General features: G+C 40.4%; 1 long non-coding RNA gene across 3 annotated transcripts in view; it reads left to right on the top strand.

The window, feature by feature from the left end:
• LOC105489469 (uncharacterized) overlaps window positions 1-24,856 on the top strand; it is a 349,939-nt gene that overhangs the window by 269,107 nt on the left and 55,976 nt on the right. The gene's annotated exons all lie outside the window — the stretch shown is intronic.

Here is a 24,856-nt window from a genome sequence, read left to right as displayed (position 1 = left end):
AAGTAGAATTATTAAGGAAACATTTGGATGATCAGGGGAGATGTTAGAGATAGACGTACAAACACAGGAATTATCAGCTTTTGGAGGATTTCAAGCCATGCATCTGGATGCAATCACACAGAAAGAAGGAGAGAGCATGGCTAGAGAAGGGAGGTCTCCACCCTGGAACCTCCATTGTGTAGACTGGAAAGATTGAGCAAAGCAGGCAAAATCAGTGAAACAGGCCTCACAAAGCAGGCAAAATCAGTGAGATAGGAATGGGTCCTAGAAGACAAGAGGAGAAAGCCTCTCAAGAGAGTCAAATTCTACAGTCAAGAAGAAATTAGCACTGACGTTAAAATGGGCCAGGGCAGTTTGTAGCAACCCAAGGGGGCAATAGAGAGAGGTGAAGCCTGGTTGGAGGGGCTCAAAAAGAGAAAAGGAAGTACCTACAGACCCTTGCTCCTCAAGGCGTGGTCCTTGGTGGAGAACTGAGAGCCTATTAAACTTGTTAAGTATTCAGAATCTCTCTCTCTATTTATTTATTTATTTATTTTGGAGATGGGGTCTCACTGTGTTGCCCAGGCTGGAGTGCAGTGGCTATTCAAGGGCACAATTCAACCCCAAGCTCCTGGGCTCAAGAGATCCTCCTGCCTCAGCAGGTAGTTGAGAGTACGGGAATGCTGGAGACTTACTGAATCAGAGCCTGAATTTCAGAAAAGTATGTAGATTATTTGTATGCACTTTCAAGAAGTGTTGGTCAGCAACTCCATTGAGGAGTTTTGCTGCATGCATGAGAGAAACAAGGCCATCCTCCATGATAGCAAAGGGAAATGTCGGGTAAGGATTATTTTTTAAGTTAGGCCCTAATACAATGCATGTTCATGCTGATTGGGATGATCTCTTAAAGAAGGAAACAGTTTTTATGGCTACATAGTATTCCATGGTATACCATGGTGGGTATCTAGGTTGATTCTATATCTTAGCTACTGTGAATAGCACAGTGGTGAACAAATAAGAACACGTGTCTTTTTGGTATAAGGATCTATTTTCCTTTGGAATAAAATGATGTCCTTTGTAGCAACGTGGATAGAGCCAAAGGCCACAATATTAAGCATATTAATACAGAAACAGAAAACCAAGCATTGCGTCTTCTCATTTATAAGTGGGAGCTGAACATTGAGCAGACACGGACATAAATATGGGAACAATAGACACTGCAGTCTACTAGAGTGGGGAGGGAGGGAGGGGGTATGGGTTGACAAACTGCCTATTAGGTACTATGCTTACTACCCGGATGCAGTATACCCACGACACACACCTGCACATGTATCCCCTGTATCTGAAATAAAAGATGACATTTTTAAAAAAAGATGGAAATGTTTAATAACAATAGAAAAAAGTAGTTAATAGCAAAAGCAGTGACCTAAAGTGGGCAAACAGACAAGGAATCCTGGATACAAGGGGAGGGATGGGCCCAAATAGAAACAAGAGGGAAGACAGAGCAGAGGGCCTCATTGCAGGAAGAGTTGGTTCACTTGTGATGGAAGATACAGTCACTCTCATTTTTTCCCCATTTTCTCAGTGAAAGGGAAAACAGATTCATTAACTGAGAATAAGCAGGGAAGTTGGTATTTAGAGGTTATGGAAAAATCAGGATATTTGAACCAGCTTCTCTAGGAACGTAAACACAATTTGCAAAAGAAATATAGTAGAATTATTGGACAGTGTTAAGGATCTACTTAAGATTCATGGTCATAGATTAAAAAAAGATCATTGAGCAAAATTCTATATTTTTATGAATCCATATATCCAGGTGCAGTCACAAAGTGGGCAGAGAATTGGATTTAACCAATGTTGGGACTTTGCCATGCAAATATGGAAGTAGTGACCAAGAAGGGAATGTGGAATCTAAGTAATGGGAGGAAGAGATAAAAAAAAAAAAAAAGGTTAGGACAAAGGCTTGAAGCTCTTAGTGCAGTCAGAGACTGTTGGGATTAAGGTGCAGGGTAGGATTCCCAGATTTAACCAATAATACAGGAATTCCAATTACATTTTAATTTTAGAATAAAAATGGATAATATTTTGGTATAAGTATGCCTCAAGTGTTTTATGGACATGCTTAATCTTTAAAAAATTATCTGAAATTGTTTATCTGAACTTCAAATTTAACTGGGCATCTTGTGTTTTATCTGGCCACCCACCCCAGGAGAAAGTGAGCTGTGAAATTGGGAGGCCACTGTCTGAGAATTGAGGGCTTTATGGAGACATACAGGCAGTGTTCCAATTGCTGGTGTATTGGTTAGGGTTCTCTACAGGAACAGAACTAATAGGATAGATGTGTACATGAAGATGAGTTTATTAAGGTGTATTGACTCGTGTGATCACAAGGTGAAGTCCCACAGTAGGTCGTATGCAAGCTGAGGAGCGAGAAAGTCCAAATCCCAAAACTTCAAAAGTATGGAAGCCAACAGAGCAACCTTCAGTCTGTGGTTGAAGGCCCAAGAGCCCCTGGCAGATCACTGGTGGAAGTCCAAGAGTCCAAAAGCTGAAGAACTTGGAATCTGATGTTTGAGGGCAAGAAGCATCCAGCACGGGAAAGCTGAAGACCAGAAGACTCAGCAAGTCTGCTCTTCCATATTCTCCTGCTTGCTTTATTCTAGCTACATTGGCAGCTGATTAGATGGTGCCTACCCAGATGGAGGGTGGGTCTGCCTTTCTCAGTCCACTGACTCAACTGTTAATCTCCTTTGGCAAAACCCTTCCACACACACTCAGAAACAATACTTTGCATCTTTCAGTTCAATCAAGTTGACACTCAATATTAACCATCACAGCTGGCAATGAGGGGTCTAGGAATGACTATGAGCATGAGGGGAGTGGCTTCAGAGGGCTGGGAGGAGTGACCAAGGAGCTCAAAATTCAAGGCTGTGAAGGGACCATCTTCTTCTTGACAGATACTAAATTTGTGAAAAATGAAAACAAGAATAGTGATGGACAGGGTGAGCCAGTGAGTCAAGTGCCAAAATCCCCAGCAAATGGTGGGAGGAGACTGGATGTATTGTATACAACTGCCACATGGAAAGGTAGCCTCCAAGGAGGGTGGCCAATGACACTCTGATGGCACCCATGTCAATGGAACCTGGGTTTTTAAGAGAGAAGAACGAAGAAGACATATCTACCTGGATGTAATGAGGAACAAGGAGGATACCTTCCTCCCACTCAGATGTATGTGGGATTGGGGAGGAGAAAATGGGGGCTCCGTTTGAGAGGCTGGCAGGAGAAGCAGATCCTGAAGTAAAGTTAGGTTTCAGTTAATCGTGGCATTGATCTCGAGAGAAGGCTTTAAAAGTACAGATGAGCTGGGCTCAGTGCCTCAGGCCCGTAATCTCAGCACTTTGGGAGGCCAAGGTAGGTGGATAGCTTGAGACCAAGAGTTTGAGACCATCCTGGCCAACACGGTGAAACCCTGTCTCTACCAAAAATACAAAAATTAGCTGGGCGTGGTGGTGCAAGCCTGTAATCCCAGGTACTTGGGAGGCTGAGGCAGGAGAATTGCTTGAACCCAGGAGACGAATGTTGCAGTGAGTGGAGATCATACCATTGCACTCCAGCGTGGGCGACGCAGTGAGACTGTGTCTCGAAAAAAATAAAAATTAAAAAATAATAAAAGAATAAATAAAAGTACAGATGCCTCTGCAGTTGACATCCCATGAAGGCACATGGTAAAGCTGGGGTGGGGTAGAGAATAGGGAAGGATGGGAAATCTGGGGATGTCGAAGTCAAGTGTGGATGGCAGCAGGGGTGGTGCTAAGGGGTTGCTGGCATCTCAGCTGAAGGAAACGGGGATGGCGCAAGGCTGGGGGCTGCTGCCGGTGGTCGGTTAGTCACACATAGATAATCCATTTTTTCATGGGTTGATGTCTCAGGTGGTTTGTGGTGTGAGTTCTAGAAGGAATGACATCTTTTTGGAAGGGGGGACGGGGCATAAAGGCAGTGAGCAGAGAAGTTTACCGAGAACATGTGGTGCTCTGGGCACTCCCACTGCTGTTGGCAAAGCCCAGAGGAAGGTGCAGGTTGAATTCTGGGAATCCTAGAGGGCATACTTAAAGCCCTCATTGCATTGCCTATTAAATTTCAACCTAGACCAGGTGCAGTGGTTCACACCTGTAATCCCAGCACTTTGGGAAGCCAAGGTGGGAGGATTCCTTGAGCTTAGGAATTTGAGGCTGCAGTGAGTTATAATTGCACCACTGTACTTCAGACTGAATGACAGAACAAGACCCTATGTCAAAAATAAACAAATAAATCCAACCTAGACTTTAATGGAGTGGAAGAGTATGAGATATATATGAAAACAAATAGAGTTGCTTGCTTATTATTTATTCTTTAGAGGCAGAAGTTACATCAAATTTTTATATTTTTTGTCATAGACTTTCGTTTCTTTCCCTCCTTCCTTCCTGCTTTCCCTCCCTCCCTCCCTCCCTCCCCTCTTCCTTCCTTCCTCCCTCCCTCCCTTCTTTCCTTCCTTCCTTCCTTCCTTCCTTCCTTCCTTCCTTCCTTCCTTCCTTCCTTCCTTCCTTCCTTCCTTCCTTCCTTCCTTCCTTCCTTCCTTCCTTCCTCCTTTCTTTCCTTCCTTACCTTAGATTGTGCCTTGTTAGTAGACAATGGTCAGGGCTTGTGTTCTAAGCAAGTCTCAGCTGCATTTTTCACAATGTCATTAGACAGTGGTGCTCAGGAGCAGCCCAGATCCAAATAATCAATTCTGGGTCCTTTGTTGTAATTAAACCAAAGCATTTAGGATTCAACAACTATAACATGTGCATAACTACCTAGAGGCTGAGGTCCTCCATGTTCTTACCCTGATGCAGTGCCAAGCTCAAGTTTTGGATATGGGTACATGATAAGAACAAGATATCTGTAACCCTGGGCAAGTGGTGTGTTATATGTATCTAATTTTTGTAATGACACTTTTTATCCTGGTTCACTGAGTCCCCTGTACAGAGATAACTGGAAATGTCATGTGATCTACAGGGCTTCAGGGTGGTTCGCAGCCTTCAGCATCTTTCTCTAACAACCAACCATAGGACCAGAGATTCTCACCATTGAGAGTCATGCTATGGATAAAATGAATAATATTTTGGAATAAGTGTGTCCCAAGGGTTTTATGGACATACTTAGTCTTTAAAAAACTGAAATTATTTATATAATATTCAAATTTAACTGGGCATCTTGTGTTTAATTTCACCACCCACCCCAAGAGAAAGTGAGCTGTGAGGTTTGGAAACCACTGTCTGAGAATTGAGGGGTTTAGAATGCGATATGGGCTGTGTTCCAATCACTGGCAATGGTAGTTCTAGGACTGACCATGAGCATGAGGGGAGTGGCTTCAGAGGGCCAGTGCAATGGGCCATAGGAGCCATTTCCTTTCATTCTACAGAAGAGGAAATGGAAGTGACAAGTGGTTCAGGTAGCGCAGGCCACACAGCTACTGAGTGGCAGGTCATTCACCCAGGTGTCTCTGGTCCAAACCAAACACAAAAATGTGTTGAAATGCCTGCAGCTGCTCACCATCCCCTCCAGTCAAGGTCTCCAGGCTGTGTGCAGACCCAGCCCATCCAGCTCACCCCTGTGGGCCAGACCCAGCTCACCCCTGTGGGTTTAGACCCAATTCACCCGGGTGGATTCAGAACCAGCTCACCGCTGTGGGTTCAAACCCAGCTCACTCTTGTGGGCCCAGACCTAGCTCACCCCTGTGTGTGCAGATCCAGCTCTCCCTCGTGGGCCCAGGAGATACTGATTCCTTCATATTCAGTTCAGAGTTAACTCTCATCCCATTGATTGAGAGAGAGGGACCAGCCCACAACAAGCAGTCAGACTTCGATCCTCTATACCCCTCTGAAGTGGGGGGTCTTCCTGTGGGCACCCCCAACCCAGGGCCCCTGAGCAGCCTTCCCACAGACCCACAGGCCCTCCAGTCTGAGAGGCAGTGGTCACATAAGACACACTAAAAAACTCTCCCACCTAGTCATTCGGACCAGAGGGCAGAGGAAGCATGCTTTTTAGAGGAAAACGGAGAGATTTATAGGAGTGAAGGCCTGAATGGCAATAGACAGGGAAAGGAGAATGGAAAATAAAACATCCAGAGCCTGGTTCCTCTCCCAGCCTGATTTCAGATTGATCGCCTTATTAAGGAGGCCCATGTCCAGGTAAGCGGCCTCGGTCTAGCCCCTGCTGGCACCTGTCCCTGCTCCACTGAGCACGTCCATGTCTGCCAGTGTCTGATAAATCCCGGAGGAGCCCCCTCAGCTTCCTGTTCCAGATGAGATTTCTGGAACTCGGTGTCCTTTCCTTTCTCTGACAAACACGAAGTTATTTGATCTTCACTCACTGCATGAGACTGCTATTTCTTAGACAAAATAAATCACTTTAAATTGGCTTTGACCAGTAAGCTGGAACCAAGCAGTGTTTTCTTCTCCTTTCCCCCCACTTTTGGAGCCTAAATGTACTATAATTAAGGCCATTATCAGCCACTTGAGTTGGGGATGGGGGAATACATTTAACAGGCGGTGGAGAGTGAAGTGGCTGAAATTTCAGTTACTCTGCCAACAGGCTAAGCTTCGGACATTATCACCATTTCAAAACATTTTCACTAACAGTTTCCTCTTGAACATAGAAGGCAGGTTTTTTTTTTTTTTTTTTTTGGGGATCATATACCTGGTTTTTGTTGATTTTAGAAGTTATGAATACAGACAGTTTCTAAAATTGGCCCTTACATGAAGGTACTCAATTTTACAGGGAGACTGTCTGGAATAGTAAGCAGTTTATATTTTTGTAATAGAATTTATGGTTAAGACTGAGTAGGCGGACTTGACCTTTGATCACCAGGTATATGCTCACCATCTTTGCCATTATCCAGCTTTGGATAATGTTTAAATAAGGCTGGGTGGGGCAGGGTTAATTAGTACTGCTCAATGCTTTCTGTGTGCCAGGAGTTATGGAGATTCAGAGACCTGATCCATGGTGTTCAGGAATCACAAGACAGAAAATACAGACAGAAAGGACCAGAGCTCAGAGGCCACCGCAAGGCCGGCCAGATCTTGTAGGAGTCTGGGGAACAACTTCCCTTAGCAGTTCTGATGTCACATGTTAAGTACAATCAAGACCAGAAAATGTTTCTTTCCTCTTCAAGAATAGATCCAAGGTTTTATATGTTGAAATGTAATCTTTTTCAATCTTAGTACTCCAGCATCCTGATTTCCTCAGATAATCAAATGGGAAAATTGTTTAGTCCATAGATAATACACTTCCCTGGCAGATTTTTTGAGTGACGATTTCATAAAGTGAGCCATGTATTAAAAAGGGCAACACAGGGGACCATCCACATCTAACTTTTGACTCAGGGACATAGATTTCCAGTAAATCTAGAAAGCACACCATTGTCACCGAGTTGGGCCTTGAATATTCAAACCAGAAGGGTGCATCCACAGTCACACCATCAGTCTGCGTGGCGGTGAGGGTGATTACGAATGAGTTGCCTGGGTCTATCTGTGACTTATTCTCCATTACACTACAGAACTGGATTAAAAATTGTACACATCTTTGTGATAGCGGCAGTGCCATTATAATGAAGACATAATGCAATCGGAATAGGCAAGTTTGATACACAGAACTCTTCCACTTCTGTTTTTATGTGACCACACAGTTCCATTTTCTACGTATGTCTTCTTCAAACAGATTCATCATTCCAGCAGAGACAGTGCCTGGGAATACCCTCATGGAGAACGGGGGCTCAGGCTGCCTTCAGGTTGTCCCTCTGCAACTTCCACTGTACGGGGCAACTAACTTCATATTGATCCCCTGCTGCCTTGAAAGCACACATGTGTCCATGACCCCTGCCTGAAATGAGCATGTGTCCACACCTGCTGCCTCCTGTGAACATGGTGGTTCACACCTGCTGCCTCCAGTGAACATGGGTGTCCACACTTCCTGCCTCCAATGAAGACTCATGTTCACCATCTTTTACCTCTAAAGACCACTCATCTTCCTATTTTTCCTCTTGAATAACCAAAGCTGGATTGCTTTCCTTCACTTGCCGTATATTGAGATATTTGACCAAGCCCTGTGTTCCTCTTAATGACTATAGTAGGAAAAGCATGACTTTGATACTTGGATCTAGTTTTCAGCCTTATCCACCACTTACCAGCTATATTATCATGAACATATATTTATTAATTTTGTAAAATGGGGATAATAATACTTATCTTATAATGTTATTATAAGAATTAAACTGGATGAAGTGTGAAAAGTGCACAGTTACACCCGGGCTTCAGCATATGTAGTCTCCTCCCACCATTTTCTATTACTTTATCCAGTTAACACTTGTGTTAGTCCCTAGGGCTACTGTAACAAATTACCACAAACTTGGTGGCATAAAACAAGAGAATTTGTTCTCTCATATTCTAGAGGCTAAAAGTCCACAGTGAAGATGTAAGCAGGGCCACGCTCTCTGACAGGTACAGGGGAGAATGCTTCCCTGCCTCTTCCTAGCTCCTGCAGTTTCAGCAATCCTGTTTTCCCCAGCTTGTGGCTGCAACTCTCCAATTTCTACCTCTGTCTTTGCATCGCCTCTTCCTTATGTATGTCTATCTGTGCTTTTCCCTTCTTAGAATGACACCTTTTATGGGATTTGAGACCCAGTCTGAGCAGTGTGACCTCATCGTAATGTACCCTATTACATCTGCAAAGACCCAATTTCCAAATAAGGTCACATTCAGAGATTCCAGGCTGATATGGATTTTGGTAGGACACTATTTAATCTACTCTAACACCCTAAGTTGCTATAACATTTTTGGAAGGACAGGGGGTTATTCCTTCTTAAAATCCTCAAATATTCTCAATGCATTTAAAGCCTACAAACACCTACTAAAATGTTTTACGTTTTTTCTTCTTAAGAAATATACAATTTGACATTTTCATCATTATTAAAGTGTTAATGACCTACTGTTGTGATTTTAATAGTACAAAATATTCTTTCACACCTCTGTGCAGGCCATCTGCCTTGCTGGACAGGTTTCTACTTAGTGTGAATGTCATTATCAGGTTACAGATCCTTGGCGAGGTTTCGAGACAACTCAAATCCCGGGATCTGTGATGTGCTACCATCACTTTCAAAAGATACCTTGTTTACAAACTGTTTTTGGAACAAATCATAAGAACCAAATGTTTCCTATTTGTTCTTTTACTATAAGTTGATTCTCTTTAAAAATAAGAGTTTGAAAAAAAAATGAGCAGCTAAACCAATATTTCAATAACCAAGCAAGATTTCATGTGTATTATTATCTTTATAAAATATAAAAATTCCCAATATAATATATTTAATATCAGAGTTACAGGATCTTGAAAATAAAAAAAATTTTAAAGATACCGACTTTAGTCTCCTTGGCTTACAGTTGAGAAAACTGATGCCCTGGAGGGTTAAGTGGTGATCTTACAAGGTTACAGGGCTTGCCAATTGGAGAGACCACATTAATATTCAACCTCCAATCCTCAGGTCCTCTCTTCATACTGATATCTGACCTGTACATTAGATTTTTACAGAAACTTTCAAATTACTGCCATTGTCTCAAGAGGCTCAAAAAGCCCTATTTTTTGGCTAAATTTCTCAATCTTTCCCTAGCACTAACTTATTCAATGTGATTGGAGAAAATTATTTATTAAATCATGCTTACATTATAACTTTCTTATTAAATAATATTTATTCAGTCAGATTTTGTGTTATGCACAATATTTATTCAGAGACTTTGGCATGAAATGTACCTGTAAACTAAATTCAATCCCTTAAAAAATTTCTCCTGTTTAATCTTCCTGTCAGTTTGAACAACTGGTAAAAAATATTGATATAGACGTATGGTATCATAGTTTTCTTTTAGAACTATAAGGAACCAAACCATAAAATCATATATCTCTCTCAGAAAATATACCTTTTCCTTGGGCACATGACCAAGTGCCTCACTTCCTAAGTGCCATTTTTAACAGATACACTCAGATATGAAAGATTTCCAGAAACCATTTGGAATAATTAATGTTCATTCCTGTGTAGCCACAGCACAAGTTAATACAGTACCATAGAGAGAGAGACTTAGTACCACATTTACATATTTCTTGAGTACCTACTATATAATGAGTGTTCTGATATTTGTGGGAAAAAAAAGATGAAAAAGATTCAAAATACTTTCTTCAAGAAGCATGTATATGGGGTTATAAGCTGAATGTTTGCTTCCTGAAAAATTCATATGTTGAAGCCCTAACCCACCATGTGATATTTGGAGGTACGACTTTGGGAGGTAATTAGGTTTAGATGAAGTCGTGAGAATAACTTAAGTGCAGAAACTAAAATGAAGGAGAGTAGTTAAAGAAACTATTTTCCAACTCGCTAATGTATTAGTTTCCTATTGCTGTTGAATAGATTACCACTAACTTGGCAGCTTATATAGAAAATTATTTATTATTATTATTGAGATGGAGTCTTGCTCTGTCAACAGGCTGGAATGCAGTGGTGCAATCTTGGCTCACTGCAACCTCCACCTCCCAGGTTCAAGCCATTCCCCTGCCTCAGCCTCCCGAGTAGCTGGGACTACAGATGCGCGCCACCACTCCCAGCTATTTTTTCTATTTTTCTTTTTAGTAGAGATGGGGTTTCACCATGTTGGCCAGGATGGTCTTGATCTCTTGACCTCATGATCCACCCAACTCGGCCTCCCAAAGTGCTGGGATTACAGGCATGAGCCAACGCACCCGGCCAGAAATTTATTACTTTTTATATTTGGTAGTGTTTGGTAGGGACAACTGAAAAATTACCTGAAGTCCTGTTCTAAAGGGCAGATGATCTCCCAACTTGTGTCAGCATCAATAAAATTCTATTATCTGCAGCAGTGAAATTAAATATAAGAAAGACTTCTAGCATCATACTGCAAGCTCATTGTGTTATTTAAGTGGTATAAACCTCTCTTATTTCTGGGTGGTTTTGAATGTAAGCATTTCTTCTAAGAGACTTACAACCTCAACTTGAATGGGAAGAAATTATTGAAGATGCTAATTGGAATCCACTAAAGCTATTTTGTAGGCATCTCAGCCACTTCAGTGATTTCTGATGAAACATAGACATTGGCTTTTATGTGAAACAGCTGTGGTATAAAGTTAAATTTATACACCCTGTTACCAGAGCTCAAATCCTGCCATCATAACCCAGCTATGTGACTTGAAGTTCCCATGCTCATAGGGTGACCACATAATAAACATTAGCTATTACTATTATTTCTTTGATAGCTGGAGAGCTGTCAAAGACAAAGTAGTTACCTTTCTGAAGGTAAAAGTTACTTTTAACTGTAGTGTTTGAGGCATTCTCAGCTCAAAAAACATATTATATCTGGGAGCCTCAGATTATCAGGCCTGTGTTCTTTAGTACTTTGGGGAAAAGAGATTACTTTTCCCTTTGCATTTGATCATATCTTCAAAGTCCTGAATGGCTCTGGAGGGCTGTTTACAGACATGCTCATAGCATGTTCATGAGTTACCATTGAAGAACACTGAGACCAGAAAAGACAACAATTCTCCACAAAGTAACTCTTATAAAATCCAAATGTAGAGTTTACCTTACTTTTCTCATCTATATTATGTTGAGAAAAACACTACTTACCTCATTGAGGGTTGTGAAGATCAACGAGGCCAATAAGTATGGATTATGTATTAGTTCAGAGCACCTGCTACCTAAATATTAGCTGCTTCTTTTATTAACATCATAAGCATCACCATCACTATCATCATCATCACTATCAACATGATCATCATCATCACCATCACCATCATCATCTTCTTCATCATCACCATCACCATCATCATCATCTTCTTCATCACCATCAACATCATTATCATCCTATCATCATAACCATCATCATCACCATCATGATCATATAATCATCACCATCACCATCATCAACACCATACTTACCACCATCATCACCATCACCATCATCATCTTTCTCATCACCATCAACATCATTATCATCATAACTATCATCATCACCATTATGATCATATCATTACCAACACCACCATCATCACCACCATAATCACCATCACATCACCTTCATCGTCACCGTCATCATCATCATCATCATCATCATCATCATTATCACCATTATTATTGTTATTATCATGTATCTTTTTCTCTTTCTGGGCCTTAATTCTGGAGGGGTGGGTGGCCATAGGAAATGATGGGGGGTGAAATTGATGCATGGGATGTTGCTGGCAGTGGTCACCATAATTTGAACAAGTATTTACTATCTCCTAAGCCTCCAAGATGATGTGTCCCCACTTCTGGATGTATTATTTCTTCTTGATTAGATAATCTCAGGTGTTGTGATATTGTTTTTTCAACTACCCAGCTCTTGAACATACCTATAAAGTCTACTGGTGTACTGTTTTAAATCTGATCATTTTTGTTCAGAAACAAGAGTTTATCTAAAACTCCTGTGGAAGAAAAGGATCTTTCTGCATTTAGGCACTTAAATATTATGTCTTCGAAAAAAATCCCTACAAAAGAATGTAATGATAGCGCAGTGGTAAACTTTTCAAGCTCTAATGCCTAGAAGAAAAGACCAAAGCAATGTTCGTACACATGGATGCCCTGAGTCTGCAAAAGGCCCTAGGTAACTGCCAGAGATGAATAGCAGAAATTCCAGGAGTGCAAGAATCATGTTCACTGCTGTGTCTCATACATTTTGTACAATAGGTCTCAGGTGGATGCATGTGGCATTGTGATATAATAAGACTGACAGACTAAAAACACTGAGACAGTTTACTGCAAAGATAAATCTTTCCTCCAGCAACTTGGACTCCATTACTCTCCAGTGGGTTGGCCCCTAAGTTCTTCTGCCCATGGATTCTCACCCAGGCTTCTTTCCTGGCCTCTCATCTAACATTCCAGTTATAAACCGCCCTGAGCACAAGGCTCTTCTTCATCACCTCTGTACCTTGGTTGCTTCCTCGGTCTGAACTCTGTTTCTCCTCCTTCCTCACCATTTTTGTTGCTCCTTCCACAGCCTCAGAGACCAAGTCAGGCTGCAGCTCCTCTGGGTGCCTCCCATGTGCCTGCCCACCAAGGCAGAGACCCCCTTCCACATGCTCCCACAGCCCTTCCTCTCCCCTGGCTCCTGAAATCCTCTTGCTGAGTTGTCTGTGACCTCAACTGAGCAAAGGACTCCTCATGGCCAGGGGCTGTGTTTCCCCATGAAGCCCCAGCACTTGCCAGAATCTCTGACACATGAGGAGGACTCAGTGAAGTGTGGACAAATGCATGAACAGAAAGACATCCTTGGAATTCAATGATTGTGTGCATTCCTTGTTATGATGGTTGTGTGGAGGAAGTGGGGAGTAAAGCACAGTTCAGCTTTAGTTGAATGAGTATCACTAGCATCATTCATCCTATAATACATTTACCCTTTTCAAGGGAGTCACTCTGCTCATTCCCCTCAGGAGAGAGAAATCAACTGAAAGTGGGTGCTCCTAGGATCCAAGTACAGCAGAGTTCCCCTTGACCAGTCATGTGGGCAATAATTGTGGCTGGAACAGTGATGCATGAGCACAGAAAGGGGTTCAGAGGTCGTGAGAACAAAAACAACCCAGAAGGCACTTTGTTTCTGTGAACACATCCCAGGTTCTTCTATTTTACAGCCACACAAACCGCTAAGACCAGGTGTCATTGCTCCCGCTAATTATAGAATTTTGATATAAATAACACTCAGCTGGCAGTCCAATTTGAGTTGTCATGCTGGAATTTTTAACCTGAATGTAGGAGTCTTGCACAAAACTAGCTTTAAAACTATTTGAGTGGAAATGCAAAAATCAAAGGGATAAATTCACATTGAAATATTGACAAGCAGTTTTCCGGTCCACATCTAATTTTCTTAGGAAAAGGACGGAGGGTGTTCCAGGCTATCATTCTGTCATTTTGCTTGTAGGTGTTCCAGTGTGGGGACATGATACTGTCTCATTGTGAAAGATGACAGCTGGCTAGCTCCCTTCTAATGTCCACTCCATTGTAACTGAGCATCCAAGGACACACAAGTCTGGAGTTGCAAAAGGACCAGCTCCAGGAAAGAGAAAACCCAGTCTTCTTGAGGTTGACTTCCCTTATGGGGTATGAACTGGCCACATCCTTCGTATAGAAAACTGGATAATTTAATAAGGAATGATCTAACTCAAATTCTAGTTCTATCTGTTTATTTGCCTAGTAATAACAGCATAACAACTGAAATTGGACGCCAGCTGAGTGTTTGCCTGGGGCCAGACATTTCCCTGTGCGTGTACCGGTGTTCCCTTACACCAAGTAGAGACTGATAAAAAGAAAAAAATTAATAATTTTAAAAATCGAATGTTATACTCTCAAAAATTAATATAGCATGCCAAATGAAAGCCTTGAAGCCACCCCTCAAACTGGCTAAGTAGTTTTCTAAAAAGTCATACCCCATTCACCTTAACTTCTCTTCAATGTACTCTCCAAGCTGCTGCAAATTGATCTTTGTATTTTTCTTTCTAAAGTGTGAAACATTTCAAGTATAGAGCATAATAATCACCTATAAACTCAAGTGCTCAGATTTAATAAGTCTTAAAATTTAGAAAATTACTGTTAGTTTCCTGAGTTTTCTTAAAAGAAGTAAAGGGTTAAAAAGCCCATTAAAATCTAATCCCCTTCCTTCCCATAGGTAGTTAATTGCTCTTCTGAGGTTGAGAGACACCATTTCTATGCATGTTTGTATGAGTTATATATATAGATGCTCCTTGACTTACAATTAGGTTCCATGCTGAAAAACACATTGTAACTTGAAAATACCACAGATTGAAAATACACTTGGCCAGGCGCGGTGGCTCATGCCTGTAATCCCAGCACTTTGGGAGGCCGAGGCGGGTGGATCACGAGGTCAGGAGATCGAGACCATCCTGGCTAACACAGTGAAACCCCGTCTCTACTAAAGAATACAAAAAATTAGCCGGGCGTAGTGGCGAGCGCCTATAGTCCCAGAGACTTGGGAGGCTGAGGCAGGAGAATGGCATGAACCCAGGAGGCGGAGGTTGCAGTGAGCCGAGATTGTGCCACTGCACTCCAGCCTGGGCAACAGAGCAAGACTCTGTCTCAAAAAAAAAAAAAGAAAGAAAATACACTAATACGCCTAATCTACCAAACACCATAGCTTAGCCTAGTATACCTTAAATTGTGCTTGGAACACTTACATTACCCTACAGTTAGGCAAAATCCTCTAACAAAAAGTGTATTTTATAATAAAGGGTTGAAAATTTGGGTTATTAAAAGTCAAGGACTGTCTGTATTTGATTATATCTATAACATGTACATGTGATTATATATATATAATGCATAGAATGCATACTTCTGATGTTCAGTTTTTACATAGCATTTTTTGAGATTTATTAATAATATATATGTATGCATATATACATCTATGTGTGTACATGTTTTTTTCTTGTGCAACAAGGTTTGATGGATATCACAGGTGGATTTGATGGGTATTTTCACTAAGTATTGTGGTTAATTTTAAGTGTCAATTTGAAGGGTTCTTGGATGAGATTAACATTTAAATTGGTCAACTTTAGTAAAGGAGATTGCCCTTAATAATGTAGTTGGGTCTCATCCAATCAGTTAAAGGCCTGAATAAAACCAAAAACCAGCTTCCTCTAGCAAAAGGAAATTCTCCAGCAGATGAACTCCAGACTGGAACTGTGCTATCCTCTCTCCCGGATCTCCAGCCTGCCAGCTCACACGTCAGATTTGGACGTGCCAGCCTCAATAATTGCACGAGCCAATTCCTTGTAAAAAATCCACTTCTCCATCTACACATCCTTTTGACTCTCTTTCTCTGGGGAATCCTGACTAATACATCAGGTACAGACAAGCTTCTCCCCAGCATGGTTGGCCTAATTCACACTCACCTCGGCAAGGTATAGATTTCCTATCTCTCACATCCTTGTGGGGTGTGCAAGTCAAGTTGGTTTTTGTCAATCTGATGCGTATGAAACAGAACTATCATTTTAAATAGCAGACCCTTGATTCATAATAAGCATCTTTCCTCCTTTTTGGTCATTCAGTACCTTTTTCTGTATTTAATTTGTTCACAATTATTTTTGGTCCCCAAATACACTATTTGCATTTTTGTATATATCTAAGCAGGAGTGATTGAACAGGTTAGACAATCTTTTTCTTTAAAGTTAAATGTGCAAACGGTGTTTTCTCTTGGTCTGTGGAATGTCCCTTCACCTGCATGTCCAGTGTTATTTGTAATATCTAGTTTTAATTTTCATATGGTCAAATGTATCCGTCTTTTTCATGACAGTGATTTTTGTGTCTTGTTGAAATAATTTTCCCATTAAGATACACCATACTGACATTTTACGCTATGATTTTAAATACTTTTTTTTTTCTGTGTGACTACACCTGATAATTTATGAAATCTGCAAATAATAGAATCCAAAGTAGTAAAGAAAATGAATAAACTACAGCTACCCTTATCAACAGAAATGACATTATAGACTTTGAATTTACAGACTTTGGATTTCACCAGAGTTTAAAACTTATGTCCCTTTTCTGTTCCAGAATCCGATGCAGGATCCCACATTGCATCTGGTTGTCATATCTCCTTCTGTGTTTTACAGGTTCTCAGTCTTTCTTTGCCTTCATGAAGTTGACACCCTTGAAGAGCATTGGTTAGTTTTATTTTTGGAGAATTTCCCTCAGTTTGGGTTTCTTTGTTCAGAATTGCTAATCTATAGCTTGTGAGAAACTGAAGTACTAATAGGAGTAAAGTATTTAATTTTCTCTTTTTTTCCTAGATTCTTAAGGTGGAAGCTTAGATTATGGATTTGAGCCCTTTCTTCTTTTCTAAAATGAGCATTTTTTTTTTTACATAAATATCCCTCCAAGCACCGCTTTCGTTGGCTCCCACAAATTTCGATGTGTGGTATCTTCATAATTTTCATTCAGTTCAAAACATTTTTAAATTGCCTATATAGTCCCTCTTTGATCTACAAGTTATTATATTATATACTGTTTAACTTCCAAAGATTTGTAGGTTTTTCCACATATCTTTCTGTTATTAATTTCTAGTTTTAATTCTAGACTTGAGCAAATATGTTGTATGCTTTTTATTCTTTTAACTTGGTTGACTTTTGTTTATGGCCCAGAGTATGATTAATCTTGATAAATATTCCATATGCAGTTTTTAAAATGTATATACTTCTGTTTTCAAATGAAGTGCCAGTTTATCAAGTTGTCCTTCAGTGATTCCATGTCCTAACTTATTCTGTTAATCATAGACAGACAAGTATTGAAGACTCCAATTCTAATTGTTGATTTGTTTTCCTTTCAGTGATATCAATTTTTGTTTCATCTATTTTGAAGTTCTTGTGTTACGGGGTACACATTTATTATCATTCTGCCTGCTTAGAAGATTAAATCCTTTATTATTGTGTAATGTCTCTTTTTATCCCTGACAATACTTCTGTTCTGAAGAGAACTTTGTGTGAAATCAATATAGCTGCTCCAACTTTCTTTTGATTGGTGTTTGTGTGGTGTATTTTTTCCTATATTTAAATTTTCACTTACCCATGTCTTTATACTTAGAGTGAGTTTCTTGTATAGCACATAATTGGGTCTTGTTTTTGTTCTATCTAACAGTATTTTTACTTAGCTTGTTAAAACAATGTACATTTAATGTAATTACTGATATTTTCATTAAAAGACACCATATTGTTAGCTGTTTTCTATTTGTTCCATCTCCTACTTCCTTTATCTTTTCCTGTCCTCTCTTGAGTTTTTTGAGCAATTTTTATGATTCAATTTTTATTTATATTATTAATTTATTATTTATAACTCTTTTCACATTTTTGATAGTTAGCCTAGGGTTTAAAATGTAGATCCTTACATAATAAGAGTCTATATTCAATTAATATTACGTGTCTTTATGTGAAGTATAAAAATCATAAAAGTGTATATTCCAAACCTTCCCTCTTACCATTTGTGATATTGTTGCCTTACAGTTCACTCTTACATATACTGTGAACACATCACACAGTGCTACAATTTTTGATTTACACAGTTATCATTCAGAGTAATTCAGAGGAAAAAGAAAATTAAAAAACGTGAATTTCATAACACATTGATTACATTTTCCACATTCTTTTACTTTGTATATTCAAGTTTTCACCCAGTACTGTATTTCTTCTGCCTTGCAGAGCTGACGTTGCCACTTCTTGTAAAGTGGGTCTGCTGGCAATGAATTCTCTTGGGCTTTGTCTAAGAAAGTATTTATCTTACATTTTTGAGGGATATTTTCACAGAGCATTAAATTCTGTATTGACAAACCTTATTTTCTTTTGGCACTTTAAAGTCATCAATGCATTGTTTTTCTTTTTACTTTCATGGTTTCTGACAAGAATCCTGCTGACATTCTTATCTTTGTTCCTTTATATGTCCTTTTTCATGTCTTTCTCTTTATCTTTTGTCTACAACAATTTGAAAATGTGTCGAGACATTTTGTGTTTGTTTTATATTTTAGTATATATTCTGCAGAAGGGTTCTGAGCTTCATGGGTCTGTGGTTTGATGTCTGAAAATCACTTAGGAAAATTGTCAGATATTGTTTCCTAAAATATTTCCTACACACTATTTTCTCTTTTCCTTCTGAGTTTCCAGTGATGCATATAACCAACGATTTGATATTTTTTATAGCTTTTGGATGCCCCATTCTTTTTACTTTTCAGTCTTTTTCTCTGAGTTTCCATTGAGTAATTTTATTGACATATTGTCAGGTACACTGATCCACCTCTTAGCTGTGTTACGGGTCCATCAAAAGCATTCTGCATCTCTGTTACAGCATTTTCCATTTGTCACATTTCTATCTGATTATTTCTTACAGTTTCCACCTCTTTGCTAATATTATTCATCTGATCTTTCATGGTATATACTTTTTATATTGGAAAATTCAACATATTCATAATAGGTAAAATTTTTGGTCAGTTACTATCTGTGTCATATCTGAGTCTGGTTTTGTTTACTGTTGAGTATCTTGGGACATTTATTGCTTTTTTTTTTCTGCTTGAAAGACATCTAGAATACTTCAACACTGAGTAAATAGATCTATGTACACCTTTCCTTTTGCTCATTCATTCCTGTGGTGGGTTTTGTTAATCTAGTCAAAAGATGAGGATAATTCAGGAGGATGCAATTCCCCACCCCCACCCCAATTATCTGCATCCCCCAGGAGCAGCACAGGCTCTCACCAGCCTGCATTTGGCCTTCGCCAGGATTCACTGACTATTTCTACAGAATTCTACTTACTGGGTCCAGATGCATCTGAGCCAGGGAAGCAGGTGCTGGAGTCTCACTCTTTCTATGGACACTGGTTCCGCCCTAGAGTTTCAGCTCTTTAGTTGCTCTGTGACCTCAGCTCTCTGATGGGTGCAACTCAATCATCAGGAACTTGCAATGTGTCCAGTTTTGTTCTTGCTGTAACAGTGTGAGCAGTCTTTCTTCCAACTCTTTACATCCCTGAGTAGAAAACAGAACTCTCAAATTTTTAGCATTCCATGTTTACAATTAGATCTTTAATCATCCGGAATTTTGTTGATATTGTGTGAATTAGATATCTGATGTTATTTTTTTCCTTATGGCTAACTTTCTTTTCTTATCAAACATTTTTTTCTTTTTTACCGTGTTTTTAAAAATAGCCTATATAACTTACATTTGTATTTTACATAATTTAAAGTCTATGTATTCTGAAGTTTTTGAACTCAGTATTTTAGGATTTTAAGTTTCTCTGGTATTAGGACTCTTAGTTGTACTTTCTGTAAGACTTTCATATAGGATTTTTCCACATGTGTTTTATAATTTTCAAGTCATGCTTGTTTTGTATGTGTCAGTCCCACAAAGCCTCAATGGATAAAATATTCCTCCATTTAATTTTGGCTTTTGGCTTAATTATTTGAGATGACTCAGCATCATCAGTGGCCTAGGACCACTTTTTATATTAATCCTTCTAATTAAATTGTCCCATGCCACCTGTGCAGCATAAACGTGAACTTTTTACTCAGGTGAGACTGTGGTCTGGAATTTTAATTTCTCCTTGAAGATATTTCTCAGAGGCAAGGCAGACCCGAGTTGTTCCCTGTTCTAGGAGGAGGCAGAACGTGTCCATCTCTCTTTCTCTGGCTTTGCAACCCTCTAAGAGTTGCAGTTTTATACCTGGGCTTTGATGCTGCAAGCTCATCCACTGTGCAAGCAACAGACCCTTACAGTGGCAGCTGCCTCTCAGGACGGTGCCTCTGGCTGTCAGCCCCACTTGCTTCTGGGCCTGGCTGTCTATAAATCTTTCTTGGAAATTTAACCTCACTTAAAGACAGAAAAGCACACACTCATTTCAATAATTTTTTTTAAACGGACATCTTGAAAATATTTGTCACAGATGGGGTGAAGCTGGGGACGCTCCATGAGTGACACTGTCCAGCAAGCCTTGTCCTGGCTCTGCCCTGGGCTGCTTCCTCTACCCTCGTCTGTCCTGTCTGTCTTCCACTGTGGGTACTGCTGACACCTGAGAACTTGCTGGACCCGTGCACCATGCGCCACAGCTTCAGAAACCCCACTCCCCTCCTGCTTCAACCTGCGTGAGTGTAAAAGTTTATCACCCTCATCTGAAGTGTTATGTTCAGGTGACATAAAAGTGCGTCTTTGTAACCCTAGAACTAGTCTCCTCATGCTGTCTCAAAATTCCATCAGATGGTCAAAGCCCAGCAGGGATGATTCTGAAGTGTTGAGTTCCTACATTCCTTCAACTGAGTAGCACTTGCCCATTTGGCCCACAAACATCTACTTTTGTGATGTTTCAAATAAAAATGTTACATTTCAATCTCTTGAATAACTATTCATCTCCTGGCCTCTTAAAGATGGAATCTGAAACAATTGCACACCTGATGAAGAAGTTTCGCTGCCATTCTCTTTGAGGTTCTCTACTCAGCTTCTTAGGATCTAGAAATCTTCCCTAAGAAATTTCTGACCTAGCCAGATTTTGGATGTGACATCCCCTCATTCTGCCCGCCTTGTTCATATCCCACCCCTACTGATGCTCCATCAGCCAAGACCTTGCTTAGGCGTCTCATTCTCCAGACACTGGATGCCTGCCCTTCTGGGTGCATGCCACCCTGATTGTCTCCTGATGCTCAGAAGCCTGGCCATAACTTTGTATCCTGCCTAGAGAAGCTCCCCAGACATCCCAGAGATGGCCCCTCGCCCACTAGGAAATCCACTTCTGCTCAGTCTCATGCTCGCCGGCCCTGGTCTTTTGCAGAGCCAGGGACCTGGATGACAGAGATCATGTTGGTCCAAGTCTGTATGTCCCTGCTGAGACCTACTCAAGGTCCTGCCTGCTCAGCCAACACCATCCAGAGACAATGTTCGGATTCTTTCTCTAGGGTGCAGGAATGGCTCATAACCAGGACAATGATGTAGCTTTGTGCATGAGGTATTCTGGCTTAGGTTTGAAATAGTTTCGAGTTGCCAGCACCTCTGTAGCTTTCATGTTCTTCCTGTGCAAAGAGCAGCAGTGTCAGGAAGAGGTTGTGATGTTGTAGCCTGCAGCTCGGCATGTCCAGCATGTCCCCACATGATGCAGAGATGTGACGGCTATTGTCCTGGTGACTTTTGGGGAGTGTTGCTTCTCAATTCGGCCCCATATGAATGCAAAGAAATCTCTACTATGTGGTAATGAGTGCAGTGCTGTGGCTTTCATCCACCTAATCTATAAATAAGGAAGCCAGACAGAAAAATCAGACAGATACATCTGTCTGTGAAGGGATTAAAACAATTTCCTTATGTAAGCCAAGGTTTAAGGAATACAGGCTGAAAATGGCAATGACTTAGAAATAAGCTGACACTTGAAAAAAGGTAAGGAAAAGAGGTTTGAGTCTGAAAGATGATTAGTAAGAATCCTTATGAGTTAATACCTCTTAGTCTCTTTTTAACTGTGTTTTTAATGCACTTCGTAAGAGTATCTCATGTTCCTTTTTGACCAGAAAACAGAAGCCAAGAGAGGTTTAGGGCTGCATGAGGTCTTACTGTGAGTTACTGAGTGGGATGAAAGCCCAGATCTCCTGTCTAGTCTGAGTTTCTATATATTTTTCAATAATGACTGCCCTCCATTCTCCAGGTCCTGCAAACCTCACATAGGTGGGGTGTAGCTAAGCCAGGATACAGGGAGGGGAATAAAGGGGGTCCCAGAAAGCTCTGCCCTGGGCAGGGGGCTGCCTGGGAACTTCTGTAAGTCTCACTTTGATGGGGGGAAGAGATTACAGAGCAGGACTTGTGAGGAGTGTGTATGCAGGGTGTATTCAAGATCACACTTTAGATTGGTGCTATAACATTTTGTACTTGTCCAGGCAGCAGCATAGGTCCTGATGTGGTGGCATAGAGCATGCAGGCCCAGCCAGGTCTCCTGTGTTGGCAGTGATACTAGAATAATGCCAACTCATACGGGATGCTCTACTTCTTAAATAAAGGATTTTTTTTTTTTTTGCTACATATTGTTTAAAGCATTTTTAAGAATGCCTGCATCTATCTTATACATTTTACTTTTAATAGTGATCCTTAAAAGCACAATAATCATGCCACTTTCACATCATTTGAAGCCTAAGTCTGGGTAAAATCACGTAAGAGTTCATGGGCCAGACCCCAGAGAATTTAGGGCCACAGAGGTCTACTGGAAAGTAAGAAAAACATAAGGAAGCAAAACCACTTGGATAGTCTATAAGAATATTTATTTATTTATTTATTTATTTTTATTTTTATTTTTTTTTTTTTTGAGACGGAGTCTCGCTCTGTCGCCCAAGCTGGAGTGCAGTGGCCGGATCTCAGCTCACTGCAAGCTCTGCCTCCCGGGTTCCCGCCATTCTCCTGCCTCAGCCTCCCGAGTAGCTGGGACTACAGGCGCCCGCCACCGCGCCCGGCTAGTTTTTTGTATTTTTTAGTAGAGACGGGGTTTCACCATGTTAGCCAGGATGGATCACGAAGTCAGAAGATCGAGACCATATTTCTTTATTTTTATGTCAAAACTCTATGTTACCAGAAGAGGTATTTTTGAGACAATCCCACATAGTAAAATGGTAACATTGAGCTGAAATATTTTCACGAGAAATATGTACTTCAGAATGTTGTGTCAGTTTTGTTTTTAAAGTGTCTGAGTAACAAAGGAAACTTAGTTTCCCTTCATAAAAATTTAAAACATAAATTTTTTTAAACACAGCCTAGGTATCAAAACATTGTGAAAATATCTGGGAAAATATGATAAAAAATTAACATGCTAAATATTTACAGATTATAATTAAAAACTCATTCAGGACCCATTTTAAGAGGCACAGGAAAGCAAAGAATATAAAAAGACAACACAAAAATAAAAATGTAATTATAAAAAGAGGTGAAAAATATCCACACTACTGAACAGAGATACGCAGTTCAAAATAATAACAAGGTAAGATTAGACAGCATTTAACATACTTCAGTACTAATGGTGCTTTATGCTGGCAGAGCTATGGAGAGAAGGAAACACTTTGGTAGCAGGAATCGGTACTTTTTGGAAAATTACTTGGAAATATGTAGCTAGAACCTCTAGAATTGTTTTTGTTTGAACAGTAATTTCAATTCTGAAGACATAACATGTAAGACGGTTGAGGAAACATGTAAGGAAATACTTCAATGTCTTGACAAAGGTGGTCCCAACAGTGTTCTATATAAAGTTAAATATTGTAAATAACCTATTGAGGTTCAACAATGGAAGAGAGCATAGGATAAAACGTGAGACTTCGAGGAGCATTCGTAAATGCTGAAGAATATCAGCAGCAGTGCTGCTACAGGGGGAAAAGGTAACAATGAAGATACAAAATGTTATATGCACCCACTTTTTAAAAAGTTCTCTAAAAATATTGGTTAGAAAAACACCAAAATGTTAGCAGCAATTGCTTCTGGGTGATGAAATTATAAGTACTTTTCATTGTACCCTTATGTTTTGTGTATATTCAAAAGGTTTCGACGTAAGCATGCTTCGCTGTCGTATCATAAAAAAAGAAAACTAAAAATCAGGTGCCCATGTGGTTTCTACTAGTGACTTTTACGTTAATGCAGGTTTCCCTACTTCCCTGCATTCTCGGCACTCATTGTGGCTTGTGCTTTACTCAGTGACTGGCAACCACACACAGTAACAGCTTCACTCCCCGTAATCAGTTTCGGTTGGTGCTGGACACAGAGGCCTTGGTTTGCAGCTTCCAGTGGAAGAATGACAGGAGAAACCATCACCTTGTCATATTCTTACAGGGCTATATTTTCAACATCAAAATCATTTCCCCCGGAGAAAACATGAAAATGGAAGTTTCCTTTTAAAACCTGCTCGTGAGTGTAGAAAATCGCCCTGGAGTTGGGGTACGGAGACGGTGGCGTCTGTAAGTGTTGCTCTGCGGGAAGCCGGGATAATGAGATTTCACCAAGGCCTGATAGCAGGAGGCCTTGCCATTGTGCTGATGAAGCAGCAGCCAGAGCACACATCTATCATTCTCTTCCTTCAGAGGCCTTTTCGGGATTTCTTTCACGGCAGCTCACACACACTTCTTTGCTGGTTTGTATTTGTTTTAAATATCACGTATGGTGACATGATTTCTCCAATTTTCCTGATACTTTCATTCTACAATGAGGGTGGGGCAAGAGCAAAGGCAGCAGCTGGGTATTGATTTGCCGTTACCTGCCATGTAGGTAAGCAGGGAAGTCCATTGGA

This window comes from Macaca nemestrina, chromosome 6 (assembly GCF_043159975.1).
Source record: "Macaca nemestrina isolate mMacNem1 chromosome 6, mMacNem.hap1, whole genome shotgun sequence".
Classification (NCBI taxonomy): Eukaryota; Metazoa; Chordata; class Mammalia; order Primates; family Cercopithecidae; genus Macaca; species Macaca nemestrina.
The sequence above is the reverse complement of the archived record's forward strand: the minus strand, read 5'-3'. Positions and strand labels throughout refer to the sequence as shown.